Source organism: Notamacropus eugenii, chromosome 2 (assembly GCF_028372415.1).
Source record: "Notamacropus eugenii isolate mMacEug1 chromosome 2, mMacEug1.pri_v2, whole genome shotgun sequence".
Classification (NCBI taxonomy): domain Eukaryota; kingdom Metazoa; phylum Chordata; class Mammalia; order Diprotodontia; family Macropodidae; genus Notamacropus; species Notamacropus eugenii.
The window spans coordinates 270,545,815-270,568,391 of record NC_092873.1 but is presented as its reverse complement, the minus strand read 5'-3'; the positions used below and the strand labels follow the sequence as shown (position 1 = coordinate 270,568,391).

The following is a 22,577-nucleotide window of genomic DNA, read 5'->3' as shown; positions in this document are numbered from 1 at the left end:
GGTGGGTCTTGAAAAGCAGGTTTTCAACAGGCAGAAGAAATGTGGAGACAGTACATCCCAAGGGAGCCCATGAAAATGCTCAGAGGCAAGAGAATCTGCCTGTTGACAATCAGGACAATCAGGGGGGGACAATCGTGGGGACCAGCTAACAGACTAGAGAAGATGGGGAATAAGGTAAAATAAGGCTGGAGATACTAACAGGTTAGGCTACGGAGTTGATCTTGTAGGTAATAAGAAATAGCTAGCTAATATTTCTGGAGCAAGGCACTGAATCTGTTCATACATACGTTTTAGAAAGATTATTTTGGCAGCTGTTTGAAAACCAGTTTGGAAAAGGGATGTTGACCTGAAAACTCGGTTAGAGAAAAGGCAACAGGCTAAATGCATACATTTTATGATTTAATTAATTAAACAATTCCCCATAAAGATAACGGTTACCTAGCGCTATGGAGCCAGGATCAGAACTGGCTCTCTCAGTACAGAAGTTGACTGTCTTAAGTATTAAGTACCTTTTACCATGAGAAAGCTCTCTTAGATAAACATATTGTAAATTTGATAAAACAAGTAACAAAGTAGTGTCAATTGGGTTTTATGATCCCAAGTGTGGGAATCTCCTTTCTGTAGCATGTCTCTGTGACATAAGATAAGGAGAACATCCCACCATTCTGATGACAGATATCAAGGCCTTTGAAGTTGTGGTATCTTAACAGAGGTGACAAAGCTGAAGTTACAACCCAAGATATCTATGTTTTCCTTATCACTAAGATGCCAGAAGAAGGGTCTGGTAAGGAGGTCCCATTTGCTTGCCTAACATCAGAAGCTGTCCTCTAAGTTAAACAAAGGGGACTATTAGGTCTAGGCTCTTCTTAATTCAAACTTTGGCCCTTATTAAAGTCTAAAATTTATATTAAATGTTATCAGGGACTTTAGGAAGTGGAAACAATTTAGGAAACTCCATGAAGCCTTCCTCTTCTAAAAATTACTTCATTTCTCTGAAATTTTATAGCACTTTGTACTTCCCAAGCACCTGTCACATTCTGTTTTGTAATTTATTTGTCTGCATACTTGCTACATCCCCACCTGGGCTGAAAGTTCCATGAGAACAGGGAATTGTCTTCTTCGCTCTAATTTCCACAACTCCCAGTATAGTGTTTTGCATGTCTGCTGAATTAAACTGAATTTCTCATTGGCACTGCACTGGCAAGGACCCTAACACTCAATTTGTTTTCTCTTTATCCCCCAACAAAAGTGAACATATCTCGAAACACATGCCAACGAAATGGATCTCTCCTTTAAATCCGTCATGCCCTAACTTGAGGAATGCATGGAGAAGCCATATCCTCCTTGTAGAAGAAGGGTCAGTTCCGGTTTTTTGTTTCTGGATTCCTAATATGTAGGTATAATGCCTTCCTCATAGAATGGTGCTGAATGGAACTACGGGGCAATTTAGACATAAATGGACCTTAGTATGAAATGTGTTATAAATTTCTTGAAGACAGGTCCTGCGGCAGTGAGATGGTGCAGTAAATAGAGCACTGACACTGGAGTCAAGAGGACCTGAGTTCAAATACGGCCTCAGACACTAGACACTTACTAGCTTTGTGACCCTGGGCAAGTCATTTAACCCTAATTGCCTGCCTCCCCCTCCAAAAAACAAACAAAAAAGACAGGGATCCTTATCCTGGAGTCTATTAACTTTAAAAAAAAAATGTTGATAATGGGTATTTCAATATAATTAGTTTCCTTTGAAATCTTTAGTAGTATTTTATTTTATGCATTTAAAAATATTATTCTGAGAAGGGGTCCATAGGCTTCACCACACTACAAAATAGATCCATAACTCAAAACAGGCTAAGAATACCTGCTTTAAGACAACATATTCACATAAGGAAACAATTTCCTCTTAATTTTAATTAATTTGGGTTTTTACATAAGCATATTTCTAGTTGTTTAACTAAGGGTTGGTAAAATCTGAATAGAAAAGTTTAGATTCTACAATAAAAATCAAAACTAAACAGTATATATGCTAGATTTATAATCAGAAGAAACATAGGTTTAAATTCCCTCTCTGAAACTGTGAGCAAATAGTTTAACCTCTCTAAGCCTCAGTTTCCTCATCTGTAAAATGGGGATAAATTCCTCAAGCAAGAATCTCAAAAGAATGTTGGGAGAATCAAGTAAGATAAATGTTTATAAGGTGCTTTGCAAACGTAACAGTTATGTAAGACAATTATTATTAATAGTATACTTTCTCCTTTTTTGCTTTTTAAATATGTGCGTATACACATATACAAACATACCTGCTACAATAAGTAAATTATCATAAACAAGAGGCCTACCAGATTAAAAGATTGAAAACTCTTCATGGAAAATATTCTACCTCTGAATGATCAAATACTGGCTCTAGAGTCAGACGACTGACTTCAGATCCTGCCCTTGACCCTATGTGTGACCTTGGGCAAATTATTTAACATCCCTGGGCCATAGTTTCCTCATCCATAAAATAAGAGGTTGAACCCCTTAGGTGGTACATGGTCTTTGGGATTTCTTCCAACTCTAGGTCTATGCATTTACTTTTACAATCACCCACCCTGTCCCTACCTAGCCAGGAGGATCACACAGTGCAACAGCATTTCTCTTACTTCAATATATTCAGCTCTCAAAGCAATCTTCCTAGGGGCTGGACTGAGCTTGTCACCACTCTGCCCAACTCAACAAATTCCATCGGTTCCCTATTGCTTCCAGGTCCAAATATAAAACCCTGGTTGATTTTTGAAGCCCTTTATAACCTGGCCCCTTCCTACCCTTCCTTCCTTCTTACATCTGACTCCACCCTAAGTACTCTGAGATCCAGAGACACTAGTCTCTGTGCCATTCCTTGAATGACATCCTCTATCTCTTGACTCTGACTATTTTCAATGACTGACCCCATGCCTGGAATTCTCTCCCTCTTCATCTCCATCTCCTGGTTTCCTTCAAGTGCTACCTTCATAAAAAGCTGATCCAAATCCCCTTTAATGCTAGTGCCTTTCCTTTGTAATTATCCCCAGTTTATCCTGTAATTATCTTGTTTGTACATAGTTCTTTACATGTTATTTCCCCCATTAGACTGTAAGGTTCATGAGAGAAGGGATTGTCCTTTTTTTGTATCAATCTTCAGTGTTTAGCACAGTATATGGCATATAGTAGGCACGTAAGAAATACCTGCTGACCTTGCCCCATGACACCATTCTATGAAGACTCAGAGTGTCCCAATTCACCTACCACCCACTGCCACCCACCTTCGGTTAGAACTCCTATGGTTACTCTCCCTATCCCTGGATTAATCACCAGCTACCAAGAAATAAATTATTCTCACCTCATACCCCTGTCTCATCCCCACCTTCCTTAAGTCTATCTTACCTATGACCCACTTTAAATCTTCCTACCTTGTTCCACCATGTATGCTATAATTCTTGTTCCATGATACGCAAACTTCCCTTCACTACAGACCTGTTCCTCTCATACTCCTTCCACTTCTCTACTCTCACTGCATGACCAGCCATCTTCTTTTGCCCTGGCTCTACCTTCCCTCACACCCCCCAAGACCCTGGTCCTGAAGAAAAAATTGGAATGCTCCATATATAACACTATAACTCCCAGTTTTCTTCCATCACTCAGCAACCTTGGCTGCTTTACTCTATTAACATTAACATTTTGTATCCTATACAGAACACAGTGATTATTGTCAACCAACCTCTAGCCAGGGGTGGGGAACCTGCAACCCTGAGGCCACATGTGACTCTCTAAGGTCCTCAACTGCAGCCTTTGACCAAATCTAAACTTAGTAAAAGGATCTGTTCTGTAAAAGTTGGACTCAGTCAAAAGGCCACACTCAAGGACTTCTCTAAAGGTCACATGTGGCCTTGAGTCCACAGGTTCCCCACCCTTGCTCTAGGCCCATCTGACTCATTGTCATGCTCTCCTCCAAAAGCTCTTAACCTAGTGACCTTCAACATCTATGGCAATGTGCCCTTAACCACCCTAACCTCCAAGTTCCTCAACCTCCGCAAATCCCAGGACCTATTCTTCCATTCTACCTCTCCAAATATTCCATTTCCTTGATCAAAAATTCTGAAATTTCCCTATATGATCATAACTTCCTATCATCCTGTTGTTCCACAGCCCTCACCACTGCTAAACCGACAATTATCTTCATCATAACCTCCAATACTTCCAAATCCTCACTACTTTCTCAGGTTATTACCTCTGCTTTGACTTCATTGTCCTCCCTTTCCAATCTCAATATACACGTTAGCCAACTCCACTCTACACAACTGTTACAGAATTCCTCACCAATCTGTCCTATTACTACTCAGCTGCTGCCCCACCACAGTCTTAGATCACTTCCATCAAGTGCTTCCTCCAAACCTGTCCTGCTGCTGAATAAAGCAGGAAGAAGTCAAGCAATCTTGCTAACCGGGTAAACTATAAATGTACATTATACAACTTCAACCAGATCCTCACTGTAGCAAGGCAATCTTCTTATTCCTTCCTAGTTCATTCCATTTCACTCTGTCACAGAAACTACGTAAACCTCTTTTTTCCTCAAATCTCCACCTCCTCCTTTTCCCCCCTACTCTCTCGGTTTAGGATATTGACTCACTTGCCTTCGATATCCCAAAATCCTTACATCAAGCCTTCTTTCTCTTCTCACCTTCTCCAGGAAGCTATCCTCCACAATCATTCCTCTCTCTCAAATCTTCAACCTCTCTCAATCTACTAGGAGTCAAAGAACTACATATATCAAACCCTATGCGTGTTTATTGCAAGTAAGCCACTATACTTGATTGCTTTTCCAAATCCTTAATTCAATCCCTCTCAGCAAAAAGGTAAAGTCAACTTAGAACAGAAATATATCTACACTAGAAGTTATTCAGAGAGTTAACTTATGATTTGAAGATACTGTTAAATGAAGTATATATTTCCAAATATGACTTAGCTCACCAAAGAGATTCTTGGATAGTGTTTTCTACAGACATGGAGGATATCTTCTATATGTTGACAAGTCTACAATGAAAAACATGTAAGAAGTGCTGCTTTTCATCATTTTCAGTCCAAAAGTAAAGGGCATCTTCAAGGAAGCTAATATGACAAAAGTAACTATACTCCCCAAAAAAAACCCATCTCATTTCCTTCATTTGTATGTAAAAGTGATACCTAGAAATCAAGAAAAAAGAAACAGCTTCTATATGTACTTCAGGAAAGACATTGTAATAAATACCATACCACTTCTCAAACACAAATTCTGTGATCAAGCCCTAGTGTTGAAACAAAAATAGAAAAATGACATCCAAGCATGTCAGAATTGATGAAGCTTTATGATGTTCAAGAGATAGCAAATGAATAAACAAATATACGGGGGAAAGAAAATGAATTTTGTGAGAACATCTCAACTAGTTTTTTACAGAAGCTTTGAAACAGAAGAGAAGACATAGCCTCGTGGGTTTATTAAGTCCCACCAAAGATAAGGAGTTTAAAGTATTTTTTTGCTGAAATTTACAATAAAGCAATATATTGTGTCATATATTGTTATGTTTTATGTATATGTACATATGTATGGTCTAATCTATGCTAAAAATTGGTTAAAATTACTGAAAAAACAATGACATATCTATAATAAGTGACAAAACTTAAATAATGGACATCACTGGTTGTAACAAAGAATGTATCTGTCCTTTCTTTTATAAAACAGAAAACTAGCAAAATATAAAGTTGCCACTTTTATCAGTCACATTCACTCTTCTATGTTGTTTTACTTAATTCTTTTTGGAGATGTTATATTGTGGAGGACATTTAATTGGAAGAATACTGGAAGCATCTGCAATATTTTAAGACAATATATCTCAACAAATTTTAAAATACTATTGTTGGGATTGGAAGCTCAATTCCGTGTGGACAGTCTCGGGCGGGTAAAAGTGGAACTTCTAAATCTTAGAGCTCTCACGAGACCCTCCCAGGAAACGGCAGGGAATAGAGATGAACCGAGCTATCTCGAGTAATTCTGCCTCTTCCCGTGAGAAACGTGATGGGAGAGAGATCTCCCCGCCCTCGAGATGGTCCCGGATCTAGGCACACTATTGTTATCTAACAGCACGGTATTGAGATGCAAACTGTGTGGCTGAAGGTTAAGTAGGATTGAGGAAGCCTGAAAGCTCTCTTAGCACGTGAGGAGCCAAGAGGACAGTAGGCTCCGCTTTCTTCTTTCCTCTCTCCCCTCCCCCTCTCTCCCCGCTTGTACTTCTACTTCCAATCCCTTAAGATCCTAGCCTCCTTAGGAAATCTCCCCCTCTTCCTCCTAAGGAAGACCCCCCCCTGCACTTGTAACTAGACCCTGAAATAAAGCTCAACCCTTGTTCGACTCTGGAACGTCCTTTCTCTCATATGAGCATCCGGTTTTGGCCAACCGAAGACCTTGGAGGTGAGGTAAGAAGACTCGGGTAGCCCACACAGGCCTCTAGGCCTGGCATACTATAATACTTACTTTGTGTGTTTTTATTTAAGATATTCCCCCAAAAATAATTAATAGCTTTCTAATCAATTGATTTATCAGTAACTTAAGCCTAAAGTTCATAATAAATCCATGCCTATACATCAACTCTAAATATTCATGTAGTAAAATATAACCTGAAAAAAATGAATAATATGCATTTGGCCTGGAAGTGAAAGGTTCTGTTGATTTTTTTAAATAAAAATTTCACTGTGTAATTATGATTAGGCTTAACCTTATAAAAAATTTGAGAAAATATACCTCCTTCCCTCCCTTTAATGCAGAGGTAGAAAATCATGGATGTGGAATGTTGCATATGATATTAGTTGAGGTCCACATGTTAGTTGGTTTTGTTGAACATTTTTTTCCTTTTTACAAATTTTTGTAAAAAAAAAGAAGAAGAAAGCTTGATGCAGTGAAGGGAGTGGTATGTTTAGAAATGAAATGTCAGCTAACAAGCTTTTATTAAGTGGTTACTATTTGTTAGGCATTGTGCTAAGCACTAGAGATATAAAGGCAAAAACATTGCTCCTGACCTCAAACAGGGGAAATCATGTGCAAATAACCATGAATATACAAGATATATAATTAATGGACAGGAATCCCAGGATCAGATCATTTGGGGGTGAGGGTAAGAGGGACCTACCCTGTGTTAGTTAAGTGGTGCTTGAGCTGAGTCTTAAAGGGAACTAGAGATTCTACGAGGCAAAGGCAAAAGAAAGTGGACACTTCACAGATGGGAGACAGGCATAAAATCAAGTGATAGAATGTCATATGTAAACAACAATAATTAGGCCATTACCGTTGGACCATGGAGTTTATCAATGGGGAACAAACTTCAAAAAATCTAGAAAGACAGGGAATGCCCAGTTGTGAACAGTACTAAATACCAAACAGAGGAGTTTACATTTGATCCTGAAGGTAATGAAGATCTTCTGGAGTTTACTGAGAAGTAGAAAGGGGGAAGTAACATGGTCAGATTCGCATTTTCAGAAGAACATTTTAGTGACTGATGAGTATGAGGAATAAGCCTGAGACAGAGAGATGCACCACCAGCTGAGAAGGTCAGATCAAATGAGAATTATTCGGGAATGGAGGAGATATGGGTATTTTGAAGAGCTGCCAGGACAAGTTTGGTACTGAATCCATTGGAGAATTGCAAAAGAACTGCCTTGCTGTAGTAAGAGCTCAGTTGAGACTATGTACATAAATTTGTAGTAGAACCATCATGGTTTCATGATCTTCTCCAGCTTCATTCAGTAGCACACATATAAGAGCCAAAGAGACAGATAAGGGGAATAATCCAACGTTAGAATACTATGTGATATAAGCAAAAAAGACATCAATTTTTTTAAATCCATGGGAAAAGTAAAATGTATAGACTAAACATCATTTCTTAATGACAAAACAAGATAGGACCCTTTCCAGAGAATTTACAAAGAAGCTGTGATAAAACAAATAAAGGTCATTCATATTTTAGCTATGTGTAATAAGAATTAGTTTAAATTAAATCAAATCAATTAAGTTTTAAAAAAGAAAAATCAAAAACTGACAATGAAATTCTCCAGTAAATGTCAATGGAGTAGGAAACAACTGTTTCAATTGCTTTGGGTTCATGAGAAAATAAAGCCCTTCAGTAACAGTAACAGGTGAGGACTCTAAAGTAAAAAAACAAAACAAAACAAAACATTTTATTTAAGGATGTTTTCTATATTCAGCTGAAGAATTCCTTTAAGCACATAAAGCTAAATTCCTTTCAGAAATCACCACATCAAAGCTTAATTTATCTGAAAGCATAAAAGTTCTAATGGTTTAAGAGGACTCAAATGACAAAAAAGATCTAAAATAAAACAAGCTTCTTATGATCATTATTTCCCATTTGTCTTTGTATCATCCCCTGCTCCCAGAACATACAGGGGCCTTTCAGGCAGTAAATACTTCATGTTTATTGAAATGAAAAGGAAAATGAAAGACTATTAAGAAGTGGTGGGAATTTTGTCAGTTCATACTGATCTAATACTTTGAGTCTAAGATTCTGTGGCAGAAATACAAGTGATAACATCAGAGCAATTGCATCTGACTAGACTACCAAACAAAGAATGAGTTATGATCTGATTCAGAGAGTACATTGAAATGCTACAGAATTACAAAATCTAGAATACATTCAGATGGTTGGCTGAAGAAAGCAGGCTGGGATTCTGCTCTATCTATCCTTCCTGAGTCAAGGGATGACAAGGTCTTTGTTGTATAGCCTTTCACTGCTCTCACTGGTTACCAGATTAGGATTCCTTCATTTTCTACAGCACATTAAAGAAAATGATTTATTTCATGTTCCTAATCAAAAATTACAAAATTAATGGATAGAGATGTTTGTCCCAAGCTGGTCAAAATGCCATTTTTCACAAGTCCATAAAGGTAAAAAAAGAAAAAAAAATCAAGCCTCAAAAGTGGTGGGGTGGCAGTGTCAGAAAGCAAAATTGAACATGTGTGTGTTTAGAAAATGACTATCTTCTGAAGTCCAGAAAATATAACTTCTTTTGTCTTACTTTAATGTGTAAGCAGACAAGTGCTGCATCTGGAGCCAAGAGATTTGAATCTTAGAACTATGATTTACTCAGTCATTTACTAGTGACCTTGTGTAAGTCACTTAACTGCTCTGGATCTCAGTTTTCCCATCTGTTAAAAGAAGAGGTTGGACTAGATGAGCTCCAAGGTCCCTTCCAACTCTAAGAAAAATGATGTTGTATTAATGGTTGCTTCAACAAACATTTACCAAGCAAATGTATGTGCCAGGCACTTGGCTAAGAACAGGGACACAAATAAAAAATATGAACAGTCCTTGCCCTCCCCAAAGAACTTACACATTTCAAAACTCTTATTATCAGAATAATTCATGACATTGTATGAATAAATTACCTGAATAAACAGTAGTTTTAAATTTAAAAACTCAATGTAACCAATTTTATGGGTAAACTAATATATAATATGTGGGTATTCCCTCCACCAATGATATTTAAGACCTCCCTAAGTCTTTGTAGTTGCTTTTCATAAGTTTCTATGGCCAATTAATCACCTCCAGTCAATCCTCTGGCAGTCTTTTTTGGATTTCATTAGGTAAAGATGACCTCATGTGACAGACAACTAGTACATCACTGGGTCCGTGCTCCTTGATTTTACATCCAGATCATATTAAACATAATACATTCTTAGGGTCACAAGTCATTAATTTTTGGTCTCTAAAAGAATTTGAAATTTTTTCAAAGATTTTTTCTAAAAAAAGATTTTTAAAACCCAATGGTATCTAGAGAGGCCAATCTTGAAAACTGTAAGTCTTATGCATACACTAACAGTAGTACCAAGGACAAGTCACTTAACTTCCAAATGCCCCAGGCAATTCCCTAAAACTAAAATCAGAGACAAGATATTGATCTACATTGGTGGAAAGAATTTCCAATACCAACATCACAGATCCAGAATTAAAAATTGCATCATTCAACTTTTTTATGTATTTATACACACATAAAGTGTTCTATGGTATGAAAATTTCTGGAAATGTTTAAGCCGTGGATAATTACATCTTTTTTTCCAATCTGCCTTGAAAGTCTGGATTGAGCTAAACTAAGGAAGGCCTCCTCTTCATCCCTGAGCACATTAATAATCCCTATTACCCATGAATCCTGAGAAAGCTTGGACCTTATAGTGGGGAAGCTCCCATTAAGTCAATGAAATTAAAAATACTTAAATTCTCACCAGCACAAGAACTCTGGACTGGTTTGCTCCCATGCTAGGCCCTTCACCTTTCTCCCATCTAGGATTCCTAGCTAACAAGCATGGTCTCTGCATTTCAAGACCCCTCCTTCCCAAACATCTTCAGTGCTACTTACTTTCTTATCTTTCTTCTTAGAAGTTTGGGTTCCCATCTTCTCCAGCTTCTCTGTGAACATGTCATCATATATTTCTGATTTAGGGACTCTGGAGTTTCATTAATGAGATGTCTCATGATGTAAAACTTACCTACAACTCCACCAATTCTACCACTGTTTCCAGGCATCCTAACAGTAGAATAGGAGGTAGGAGACATAATTCTCAAGAAAATGCAATGGGAGAATCACATGCATACCACTGAACAAGTCAAAGTAAGAAGTCAATGTAGACATGTGGCACAGGGACAGTCTACAGTCCAAAAGGTCAGAGTCAGAGACAACCAGTCAAGGGGAGAGAGAACTCTGAAGTGAGTTCTTATCTTAGGACAGTCTTTTTTTTTGCTCTCTACCCTGTTTTTTATACCCTGTGGGTGTGGACAGTACATAACCCACAGATGTTAACTATATAAAGAATGCCAGGGGCCTGAGGTGAACAGCATTTCTACTTGAGCAGGGTTAGTGAGATTACAATTGTCAGTCAATAACACATTTATTAAGAGCCTACTACAAACCAGGCATTGTGCTAAATGCTGGAGATACAAACAGAGGCCAAAAAACAAAAACTAGCTGCCCTCCAGGAGCTCACAGTCTAACTGGGAAGGGAAACAAGCAAAGAAATCGGCACAAACAAGCTCTCCCTCTCTCTCTCTCTCTCCCCCTCCCCCCCCCCCCCCCCCGTCCCTGTCCCCTCTCCCCCACACAGATAGATAGATAGATAGAATAAGCAGGAAATAAAAAAAATTTAGAGGGATTTTGAAAGGCTTCCTCTAGAAGATGGGATTTTAGCTGGGACTTGAAGGAAGTCAGAGAAGACAGATGAAGAAAAAATTATGAGAGTTCAGAGGTAGAATGTCTTCACTAGATCACAGAGTATGCCAGTGGGGAGTAAGGTTTAAGAAGACTGGAAAGATTGGGGGGTAACTAGATTATGAAGGAATTTGAAAATGAAATCCAGGATTTTGTATTTGACCCTGGAGGCAAAAGACTGCCACTGAAGTTTATTGAGTAAGGAGGAAAATCATTCAGGAAAATCATTTTGGCAGCTGAATGGAGGACAGATTGGAGAAGAGAGAGTTTTGAGGCAGGTTGTTTGAGTATGATGTAATGAGGGCCTGCAGCAGGATGGTGGCAAGGTCAGAGAAGGTGAGCTATTGCAAAGGTAAAAGGTAAAATCAGCAGGCCTTGACAATAGATTGGATATGGGTGAGGAAAGCGGGTGAAAAGTTGATGATGACCCCGAGGCTGTGAGCCTCAGGAACTGAAAGAATGGAGTTGCTCTCAACAGTAACAGAGAAGGTAGGAGGAGAGATGGTTTATAGGGAAAGATAATAAATTCAATTTTTATATGTTTTTTAATGTCTAATGGTGGCAAAAAATTGGAATTGGAAACTGAGGAGATGCCCAGTCCTTTGGGAAATGGCTGAACAAATTATGGTCTGTGAATGTGATGGAATATTGTAAGAAATGATGAAGGGAGGTGGTTTCAGAAAAACCTGAGAAGTCTTGTATTAGCTAATGCAAAATAATGTGAGAACAAAGAGAACAATTCATATAGTAACAGCAAATTGTAAAGATAATAAACTTTGAAAGAATGAGTAACTCTGATCTACACAATGACTGATCACAATTCCAAAGAACTCAATGAAGAAACATGGTATCCACCTTCAGAGAGAAAGCTGGTGGAGTCAGAGTACAAACTGATGCATTTTTTTTCTTTTTTCTGGACAATACTAATGCAGGAATTTGTTTCTCTTGCCTTCTCAATGGGTAAGAGGAAAGGTGGAGGAAGAGAATTCGGAACTGAAAACAAAACATGATCTAATTTTTAAAAATACTACCATGCCAGAACTGTTTTAAAGAAGAATCCAGGAACAGATTGAACATGTTATCTGAGGATTAGCTTTCTTTGGAGGGGATCAACACCAGGCTGGCTGACAGGTGATGAATTTTTTTTGGCACAGTAACTCTAGAAAATCATTTACTAAGTTACAGAAGGGTTGTGATCTGAGATAGTGGAGTATCCTTCCTCAACCCCTTCACAATGACACTCTTATAGCAATGAAATACAATGTAACACCATTATTGCATACATCATGAAATGTCATAACTTTTATTTTTATAAATAAGTGATTATAACACTAAGCTCACCTTACCCAATGTTCAGTGTTTCCTTACCCCAATTTTTAAAAAAATGAAAAAGAACATACTACCAATCTAACATATATTAATATATCACAAGACCTTAATTGTTTATTAATTACCCCAGTGTCAAGATCCTGATGAATCCAATGACTTCTCCAATTTTAATTAGCTCTTAGATCTCTTATGTTCCTCTTTACTTCTCAATCACTCAGAATTAAAGGTTAAAAAGATCATTATTCCTCCCTCAGGTAAGCTGATTATGAACCACCATGTTCCATTCAGCAAATTAAGCAGAAACACCAGTATTGTTTTAGGGGAGGTACATCTCAAAAGTAGACAAGATTTAAGAAGAAAAAAAACCCACAGTCCATCTAGTTGGTAAAAACCTATGACATTCTTTCCAAAATAGACTAAGATTCCATTAACTTTTCATTCGGGGTCAGCCTGGTCATGTCTCCTCCTCCAAGGTTCTCTTCCTGTGGTTAAGCATTCTCTCTTCACCCTCCACAATTACCCTTTCCTCTGCTTCAGTTGTATTATGAGGAAAAAAGGGTTGGTGGCCTTGGATTATTCTCTACCCTTTACCTCCCACAACCAATTAGTTGCCAAGTCTTCTTGATTTTACCCCCACTCTCACATCACTGGCCCATCTTCATTCACTACATCACCACTCTAACATAACATTACCCTACACTCTTCCTGGAATACTTCCCTCACATTCATTCTCCCATACTCCAACCACTATTTCATCCTGCTTCCAGATAAATCTTTCTCATGCATATACCAGATCCTATCACATGTAAAATTCCCTCAATAAATCCCTACTGAGTATTGAATGGAGTTCAGATTCCTTGGTCTAGAATCCAAGGCCCTTCACAGTCTAGGATTATCTTACCTTTCCAAACTGATTTTGTCTTATTCCCTTTACAATCCATCTCATGCCAGCCTACACACCTTGAACTCTCTTGCTCAAGTCTCTCATGCTTTAAAAACTTGAGCTATCTTTGCCTACTAAAATACTTTTAAGAACCAATTCAAATGATACCACTTTCATGGATCTTGCCTAAACTGTGACCCACCCTCACCCTCCCAAGAGGAAAACTTCTCTCCTGGTTCTTCATATGCCACTTTGTTCACACTGCTAATGCATTTTATCCTGTTCCTTTCTGCATAATGATTATTTGTGTATGTGGGTGTTCTATTAGACTATAAGGTCCAAGAAGGAAGGGAATATATTTTATTCATATTTGCATACCCCAGTAGCTAACAAAGAGTCTACAAATAGTAGCTGCTTAATAAGTACGTCTTGAATTAAACCACAACGGACTGCCTCCCACACCAGCCATTCATTCACCTTCTCAACCTCTTGCCCTACCAGTCCTATCACTTGACAACACATCAGCTGAGCTGCTACTAAAACTGTCATCATTACCACAGTGATTGTCAGAGAAAAAACCAGTTTCTTTATACCTTCTATTTAGCTATCCAAAAAGTTATTTATGTCCTAACCACACCTTTCTCCTGCCTGGTATTCCATACTTCTTCCCCTTTCTAGAACTCCATCCCATCTAAAATCTATACCTGGAATCTGCATCCTAGAAGTCTCCTAGCTGATTGGCACAACCCTGCCTTTGACCTCTGAGATGGGAAACCAGTAAGATTCCCGAAGCAGGATTTCACTTCTCCTTATAAAAAAAACCTGAACCGTAATTATGCAAAGAGCAAAGATGAACCCAAGAATTTTAGTGAGAGCTTGAGATAATGATGCACCAAGACCAGGAAGCCTCTCAGCTCCATAAAGGATTTCCTCTTTCCACCATGGCCTGAAACCATCATGACCATTGCCTCCTAATGATATCCATGGTTATATGCCCCTGCCCTTCTCAGCCTCCTTTTATAGGGTTTAGTCCAAATCTCCGGGGGGGGGGAGCAGTAGAAGGAAGAGAGTTGTATTGCCCTTGCCTATCCTGATTTGGAAGTGTCACCTATGGCATCAATTGGGGGCATGGGGAAGAAGGCACTGTGCTGACCTAGACCCTTTTGCTTGTTGTCTTTGCCTCTTCAGTGCTGCCAAGATGTTTCCACTTAAGCCACAAAGGCTTCTCTTAAATGTGCCAAATCAAAGGGCCTACAGCTTATAGTGCTGACTAAGCTGTTTAATTCTTTGGCAATGTTCCTTTGAGCCCCAGCAGTAGGTTCCAATAAGCACCAACTATCTACCTGATTTTCTGAATTTATCTGATTTTTTTGAATGTGAGTTTCTGAGTTAATTCCACTTGTAACCCAAAGTCTAGGTGAATAGGAAACACCTCAAAAGATACATATACCCAGCAATATTTTGGGACAGGTCTTGTCACAATTTCCCAAAATGATCTAACTCATCCTATCATATTTCTAGCTTACTCCTACAATCCACAGAGACAAAAGATCAGTAGATTCCTTTCCCAGAAAGATCTACTTTCCCGTAACTAAACTGTCCTATGACTGAGTCCTAAAGAAACATAAGAAAAGAATGAAGGAACAGGAGCTACACAAGGTATCCTGAGTTCATGACCTGGCCCAATCTGTAGCCAATGAACCCATCCAAAGATGCTTTCATGTGCTCTGGCTCTCCAAGAGCAATGTGGATGGTCTGGAGGATTAACCAGTACCAGAGCAGCTCAGACTCCAGCTTTTAACATAATGCTTTCAATTACTTCCTTGAGGCTAGAATTAAAGGCACTTGACTCAAGAATGCTGACCTACATTTTCCCCAAAATTTATATACTCTGATCTTTATGCTGACATCCTATACTGTCCTGAAAAAATGGTACCTGTCTTCCACAGAGATTTTATTACTTGAGTTCACTGACTAATAGATTATCAGGGTCACAGGTCTATTTCCATGATTTCCAAGAGGTTATTTTTGTTGTTTATTTATTTGTTTGTTTTTGGATCCTGCTACTATTTTACTTTACAGAACAAAATGCAGACGCAGAGAGAAAAAAATAAATCACTTCCTGGTTTCTGTCTGAAAGGCATCTCAGAGTGGAGAGACGGCAGTCTGGAAGACCTAGACAAATACATTTCTGATCTTCACTATAACCATCCAGAAAATTTGGCAATGAAGTTGTTACTTAGCCCACACTTCCAGAAATATGCTCTGGTCACTCACTTTCCTAATTTATGTGAGAGTGCCTATGAAGAGACTGGGTTTTTTAGTTACAGGATCACAGTGGGGGTTCAGAGGATTATAGATATAAAGCTGGAAGAGACCTAAGAAAATACCTCATTTTATAACTGAGGTTCAAAGTAAGTGACTTACACAAGATCAGGCAGACTGTTAAGTAACAAAGGTAGAATCCCATGTCCTCTGATTCCAACTCCTATGTTCTTTCTTTGGATGAGCCAATCGGCTTTAAATTTATGACCTCCTATACCACTCAGTCATTAAGCATTTATTAAGCACCTACTATGTGCTAGCCATTATATCTGATGCTGAGAATCCAAAAACAAAAGTGAAACAGTCCTTGCTCACAAGGAACTTACATTCTATTGGGGGACAGTGTGTACATACAAATTCACATAAACCAGAAGATGATTTGGCACTGAGGAGAATAGGGGGTACAAATAAAATTGAAAGCTTTGGTTCCCTTGTCAGCAATAGCTGCTCTCTGATTCATTTTCCCCACCACAGGCTGATGCCTGTGACCAATGTCATTTTGTGGCTCTTAAGTATATCAAGTAAGCTGAGCCATGAAAGAAACCAACCCTCAAATCTCACAATTACCTGAGCAGGAATACTGTCTACAATATTTCTGACAAAGGATGACCTAGACTTGTACATTTACACCTCCAGCAAGGGGCTGCCTATGCTACTTTCAGATAGCTGTCATTGTTAGCAAGGTTACTGTTTACATCAATCCTCAATCTTCCCTTTTTTCAACTTCTACCCAATGATCTTAATCGTGCCCTCTGGAACCAAGTGGAGTAAGTATAATCTTTCCAATATATGATAGCTCTTTAAGCCCTTCAAAAACAGCTATCATATCCTCACCTGAATCTATACTTCTGTTAATGTTCTTGAATTAGTATCATCAGGCAACTTCAGACATGTGTTTAATGCAAAACATAAAGAGACCACTGACCTGCAACCAAGTGAGTCAGGCAAACTGAAGAAACTGATCTCTGAGTGTGTTTGAGGACAAGAGACCAGGGAGAATATAGGAGACCAAGGATCCACCTAGAATGTGAATCTTAACCTTTTTTGTGTCTTGGACCAATTTGGTAAAGTCAATGAACTCCTTTGCCGAATAACGTTTCTAAATACATAAAATAAAATACACAACATACAAAGGAAACCAATTATATTGAAACAGTTATCAAATTATTTTTAAAAGTTCATGGACCCTAGATTTGGAAGGTAGGAATGGCTACTGAAGAATAAGGAAAGTGGGCTCAAGAGCAGTGTGTTCCCATTACACCAAAAAGAACATCTGCACTTGAAAGCAAAGAGGAGTACAGAGAATAGTATGTTCCTTTAACAACTTCAAAGATTTTTCTACAGATAAACAGTTGATAAAGTTATCCAAATAAACTGTGACCAAACACAAAATCCATTAACTGTATTTACAGCTGTTTGAAGGGTCTCCAATGAATCCATGATACCACTGATGATGCTGCCCCTTCCAATGATGGACATGGAAACCAACATTCCTGTCCTTTCTGAACAACTCCCAACGAGGTTTCCCCAAATTTGGCCACAGGTAGTCCACCTAAAATGCTAAATGGCTTTTATTTTGTCCAACATCCTTGCCACATGACCAGCCCATCTCTTCTTTCTATCATACATGTACCCAATGACATCTCTTACCTCTATTCTTCAAAGTTCTTTACTGGTTATATGTTATTATATATAGCCTGTTCATACCCAGCATGGACCTTTCCATGGGCTTCAGCATGCATATATTACATATATATGTATATACATATACACACACACATATATGTGTGCATGTGGGTGCATGACATATATATGCACACATACATACACTAACTGTCAGTTCTTTGGAAACTGTTATGGTCCAGGTCACAAAACCATTTCAAAACACTAGTAAAATGCTGGTGTTAAAAATATGGGCCTTACTTTCCAGGAGAATTATGCAGTCATTAAAGGAGCTTTACAATTTTCTGAAGGCAATCAGGCCTAATCTCTGATAGTTATTAAAAAATTCACATTTTCTCAATACTGTACCTAGATACACTCAGTCAAATACTTAAGGTAGGTTCTTTCAACTTAACTAAAGTCTGGTTCCTCACTGTTAGGAACCAACATCTCTATTACATGGGTTATTTGTCTCTAAACTCTTATTGGATCAGAAAATTTCTTTCCCCATAATATCCCACTTATCTTTGTCCTTAGTTTCAAAAGTTGGTCCTTTATCTCTGTCCACTGGTAATGTTCACAGGCCCTACCCAAAGCTCCAGATATAGATGTATAGAGTGTTAAGCAGCAGCTAAAACTCACCTGTACTTTCTAATTGGTATACATAATATACAAATATTACCAATGACAGTGATACTGAATTCCAATCACCAAAGAAGTAATTCTCTCACCTCCCTCCACCTCCTCTGCCAACTCTCCATCCACCTGAACCCTATACTTCCAATAACACACCCCAGTTCCACCTACCTCTTAATTCTCCCTCCATATTTAACAAAATACCCTTTATTTTAGATCTCTTTTTCTTGTGTTCTTTCCATCTTCTGATTCTCATAGAGAACTGACATCCTCCCCCTGCCTCCACTGCCCCAGATGACACCAGCATCCCTGGTCATTCTTTCTAAAACTTCTTGAGCCTTCTCTCATATTCTCTCCCATCCCCCAGCATAATGGTCCTAAATAGAAAGGAAGCCATTGCCATTTCCAGATTCTTCTTCTGCCACCATCAGGCAGTAACTTCTCTTCTCATCTCCAGGGTATCCCAATTTATCACCAAATCCCTTTCAGGGTGGCTGTTATCTATCAACCTCCAAGAAATTCTTTCTTTCCAAGGCAGTTCCATAGCTGGCCAACAGTTTTCCTTGCAATACTAACTTCTACCCTTCTTCTAGGGATTTAAGAGTGTGTGTGTGTTTATATATATATGTATATATATATATATATATATATATATATACTTAATATTAATAAAATGTTAATATATAACAATATATATATGTTAATATTCCCTCAAACACTTCTACCTCCCAGATCTTCAATCTACTCTACTCAGCACCTATAACCCATTCCTCCTACCATCACTAATGGTATTAGTTTTGATCTCACCATTATGAACAAATGTTTCATCTCCCTGATCAAGAACTTTCAAATTCCTTTATCTGATCATGATTCGATCATTCTATCCATCCAACATTCTATCTTTCCCTGCAACTTACTCTTTCAAAACCTATTTCTGGTATTCACCATGATCTCTATTTGTTCCACCCCTTAGTGCTTTCCCAGATCATTAGCTCTAGCGCTGTTTTCCTTCCTTCCATGTCTAAACCCTTTAGTTGTCCAGTTCAATTCTATACTAACCTCTACTATTCAGTCCTTTGGTTCTTAGTTCCACTGCCATTCAAGCATTATCAAACCCAAACCCTGGATTATCCTCACCATTTGCTTCCTCCTTTCCTACTGCTACTAAATAGAGCTGGGAAAAGTCACACAAATGGTGGTGAACAGCATTTATTATACATTTATGTTATCTACTATCAAGTGGACCCTTACTACAGCAAGGCAATCATTTTATTCTAATTAATTCCCTATCTCCCTCCCCACAGTGACTTTCTTATGCCTTCCTTCTCTCTAAAGGCTCCCATATCTCCTCTCTATTCACAGCTGAAAACCTTGCCTCTTAACTTTGCTGAGGAAAGCTGCTGCCATTAGTCACGAACCCTCTTCAACTCAAAACCCTTCACTTCATCCCCCACTATCTCCTCCTTTATTCCAGTCTCTGATGAAGAGGTAGCTCTTCTCCTCACCAAGGTCAACCTTTCTACACACACTCTAGATCCCATTCCCTCCTTTCTTCTCCAGCAGACTGCTCTATCATACCTCACTCCCTCTTTAATCCTCAATGTCTCCCTATCTAATGATTCCTTTCCACATGACTACAGACATGCCCAATTCTCTCTCACCCTTAAAAAAAAAAAAAAAACCCTCACTAGCCTCAGTCATGCCTCCAAGATGTATTCCTACATCTTTCTTCCCTTCTTAGCCAAATTCCTCAAAAGAAGCTATTTGTGCTCATTGTATCTATTCCTCTTCTCTCACTTTTCAACCCTCTACAATCTGGTTTCTGACATCATCATTCAACTAGAACCACTCCTTGCAAATTTACCCATGATTTCTTAATTGCCAAATTCGATGGTCTTTCCCCAATCCTCATCCTCCTTGATTTGACATTGTTGGTCACACTTTCCTCATGGATATTTTCTTCTCTTAGGGCTTTTTTGACAGTGTTCTCTCTTGATTCTTCTCCTGCCTGCCTGGTCATTGCCAATCAGTCTCTTTTGCTGGATCATTATCCATAATATGTCCCCTAACTGATGGTATACCTCAAGATTCTGTCCTGGGCCCTTTTGTCTGTCCTGGTGATCCACTGGTTTTCCTGGGTTCAGTTATCTCTAAAAACAGGAATCTCAGAGATCTAATCTTTCTCCTAAATCTCAGTTTCTCACTGTACCTCTACAACTGGATGTCTCATAAACATCTCAAATTCTTAAGGTCTGAAACATAATTCATTATCTTTATAACTATGAGATGCAGTAATAAAGTGTCAAAGTTGAAATTAGGAAGACTGATTTGAACCTTGCCTCAGACACAGAGAAGATATGTGAATTTATGCAAATCATTTAACCTCTCAACCTCATTTTCCTCATCTGTAAAATGGAGACAGTAGTGACAGATACCTCACAGGGTTGCTGTGAGGATCAAATGAGAGAACATTTCTAAAGTACTGTAAAAACCTTAAAATCCAATATACTAGCTATCATTATTTTCACCAAAACTCCCCCTTCTTCTGAACTTCCCTGTTTCTAAAATAGGCACCACCATCATTCCAATCACTCTGGTTCATAACCACTGTGTAATCCCCTCTCCCCTCCATTTGCCAAATTTTATCATTTTTACCTTCAGGATCTCTCTTGAATTCATCATCCTCTAGCCTCTTCCAAAGCTACCAAGAAACTCAATGCCTCATCACCTCCTTCCAAGACTATTATAACAGTCCCCAAATCGTTTCCCTACCTCAAGTCTTTCCCTCCCAACCCATCGTTCCCACAGCTGAAAAAGTGATTTTTCTAAAGTGTAAACCTGACCATGCTTTTTTGTATCCCCAGTACATAATACAGTGCCTGGATCACATAACGATCACTCAATAAATGTGTATTGATGGATGTCACCTCAGCGGTTCCCTCTCACCTCCAGAATCAAATAGAGTGATCTTATTTCGCATTTTCACAAGCTGGCCCCAAAGTACTATTATAGCTTTAGGTATACTTTGCCTTAGATAAGCCAAATTTACTATTACAGCCTGCATGCACACTGCAGTCTAGCCAAACCGATACTCTTGCTGTTCCTTACACACAATTATCTGCTGCCTTGGTACTAGCTGCCACCTTCGCCTAGAATTCACTCACTCTTCACATTCATCTTTCAGAATCCTTACTTTGAGGCTCAGTTCAAGTACCACCTATCTATCACATGAGGGCTTTCCTGATCCTGCATGGGCCAGTATCTCCCTCTCAAAAAGACTTTGTATCTGTTTTGTATATACATATCTAGATATGTACCCTCTTTCCAGACTAGACTGAAAGTTCCTTGAGGGAAGAGATTTTTTTCATTTTGTTGTATCCCCAGTGACTAGCAAAGCACTAGGCACATAGTAGATATTTACTTGTTGATTGATTGACAATACTTGGTTTATCTTTCTTGCCAGGTTTCACCACCCAGGACAGTTTAATACAAAACCAGCTCAAAGCAGCACAGAAGTTAATGAGGAGACAGCGGGGTTCTCAATCAAGTAAGGTTAGGAGTTATCACCCATTTGATGAGGGAAATAAGGAAAAAAAAGGAGGAAAAAATAAGTTGTCCTTGGTCTGAGAAAACTGAATCTCCCCTTTTCCCTTCATAGGATGATCATAGAGAATAGAGAAAGAAAAAGACAAGATCCTCAGCATATTTAGATGACAGCTGTAATTGGCTCCTGGTTCCCTCTTTTCTCTAGCACCTGAGCTCTTATAATGGCTCACTGTGGAGCAAAAATATCCTACTACAATATCAGAACCAACTCTTTTTTCCTCACTCCCTACAACAAAATAGTTCCCTTCTGCATTCTCACCTCCAAACTTCAAAACCACCATTGCTTCAGTATGACATTGCTTAGGCCTCCCAGGAATGTTATTATTGATCTAAATCAATCTCTTAACTGGTGAGATTTCAAGCAGTGTTAGGTTAAGGTTTTTGGTTTATTTTGTATTACAGTTAAGAAGTTACTATACAGATTGTATGTTATGCATCAGAGAACTACAATGGGGAACTCCCTTTCCCTTATTTTCCCTCCCCTTACTCTTTCCTTTGCTGAAAAGAAAATACTTAGGGATAATATTTCTTTTCTCTTTCTACCACCTTGCTCCATAGCTACTCTTAAAGGAGAGATAGTTAGGTGTAGTGCCTCATGAAAAGATATTCCTGGGAAAAGAAGAGGATATAGGGATCTTCAGAAGATCAAACCAATTACTCCACCCAATTCCCACCTTCCATCAGGTGACTCCAAGAAATCCAAGGATCTACAATTAGAATGGACCTTCCCAGCTCCTACATTTTAAAGATGAGGAAACAAGTGGTAAAAGGATTACTAATTACAACAATTTAGATGAATTGCTTGCAATTTAAACTTAATTACAACACAACACAGACACAACAAAGGAAATACATCAGAGTAACTTTTGTTACCAAT

At 38.6% G+C, this 22,577-nt stretch overlaps 1 protein-coding gene across 2 annotated transcripts in view; it reads right to left on the bottom strand.

Annotated features, from left to right (window-relative positions):
- TLCD4 (TLC domain containing 4) overlaps positions 1–22,577 on the bottom strand; it is a 72,588-nt gene that overhangs the window by 47,411 nt on the left and 2,600 nt on the right. Inside the window, exon 1 of one of the 2 annotated variants that reach the window (XM_072644072.1) lies at positions 4,987–5,044. The exons of the other annotated variant lie outside the window; for it this stretch is intronic. The gene's annotated coding sequence lies outside the window, so the exon portion shown is untranslated. Of the gene's footprint in view, positions 1–4,986; positions 5,045–22,577 lie in introns of those variants that run through there. 2 annotated transcript variants of the gene reach the window in all.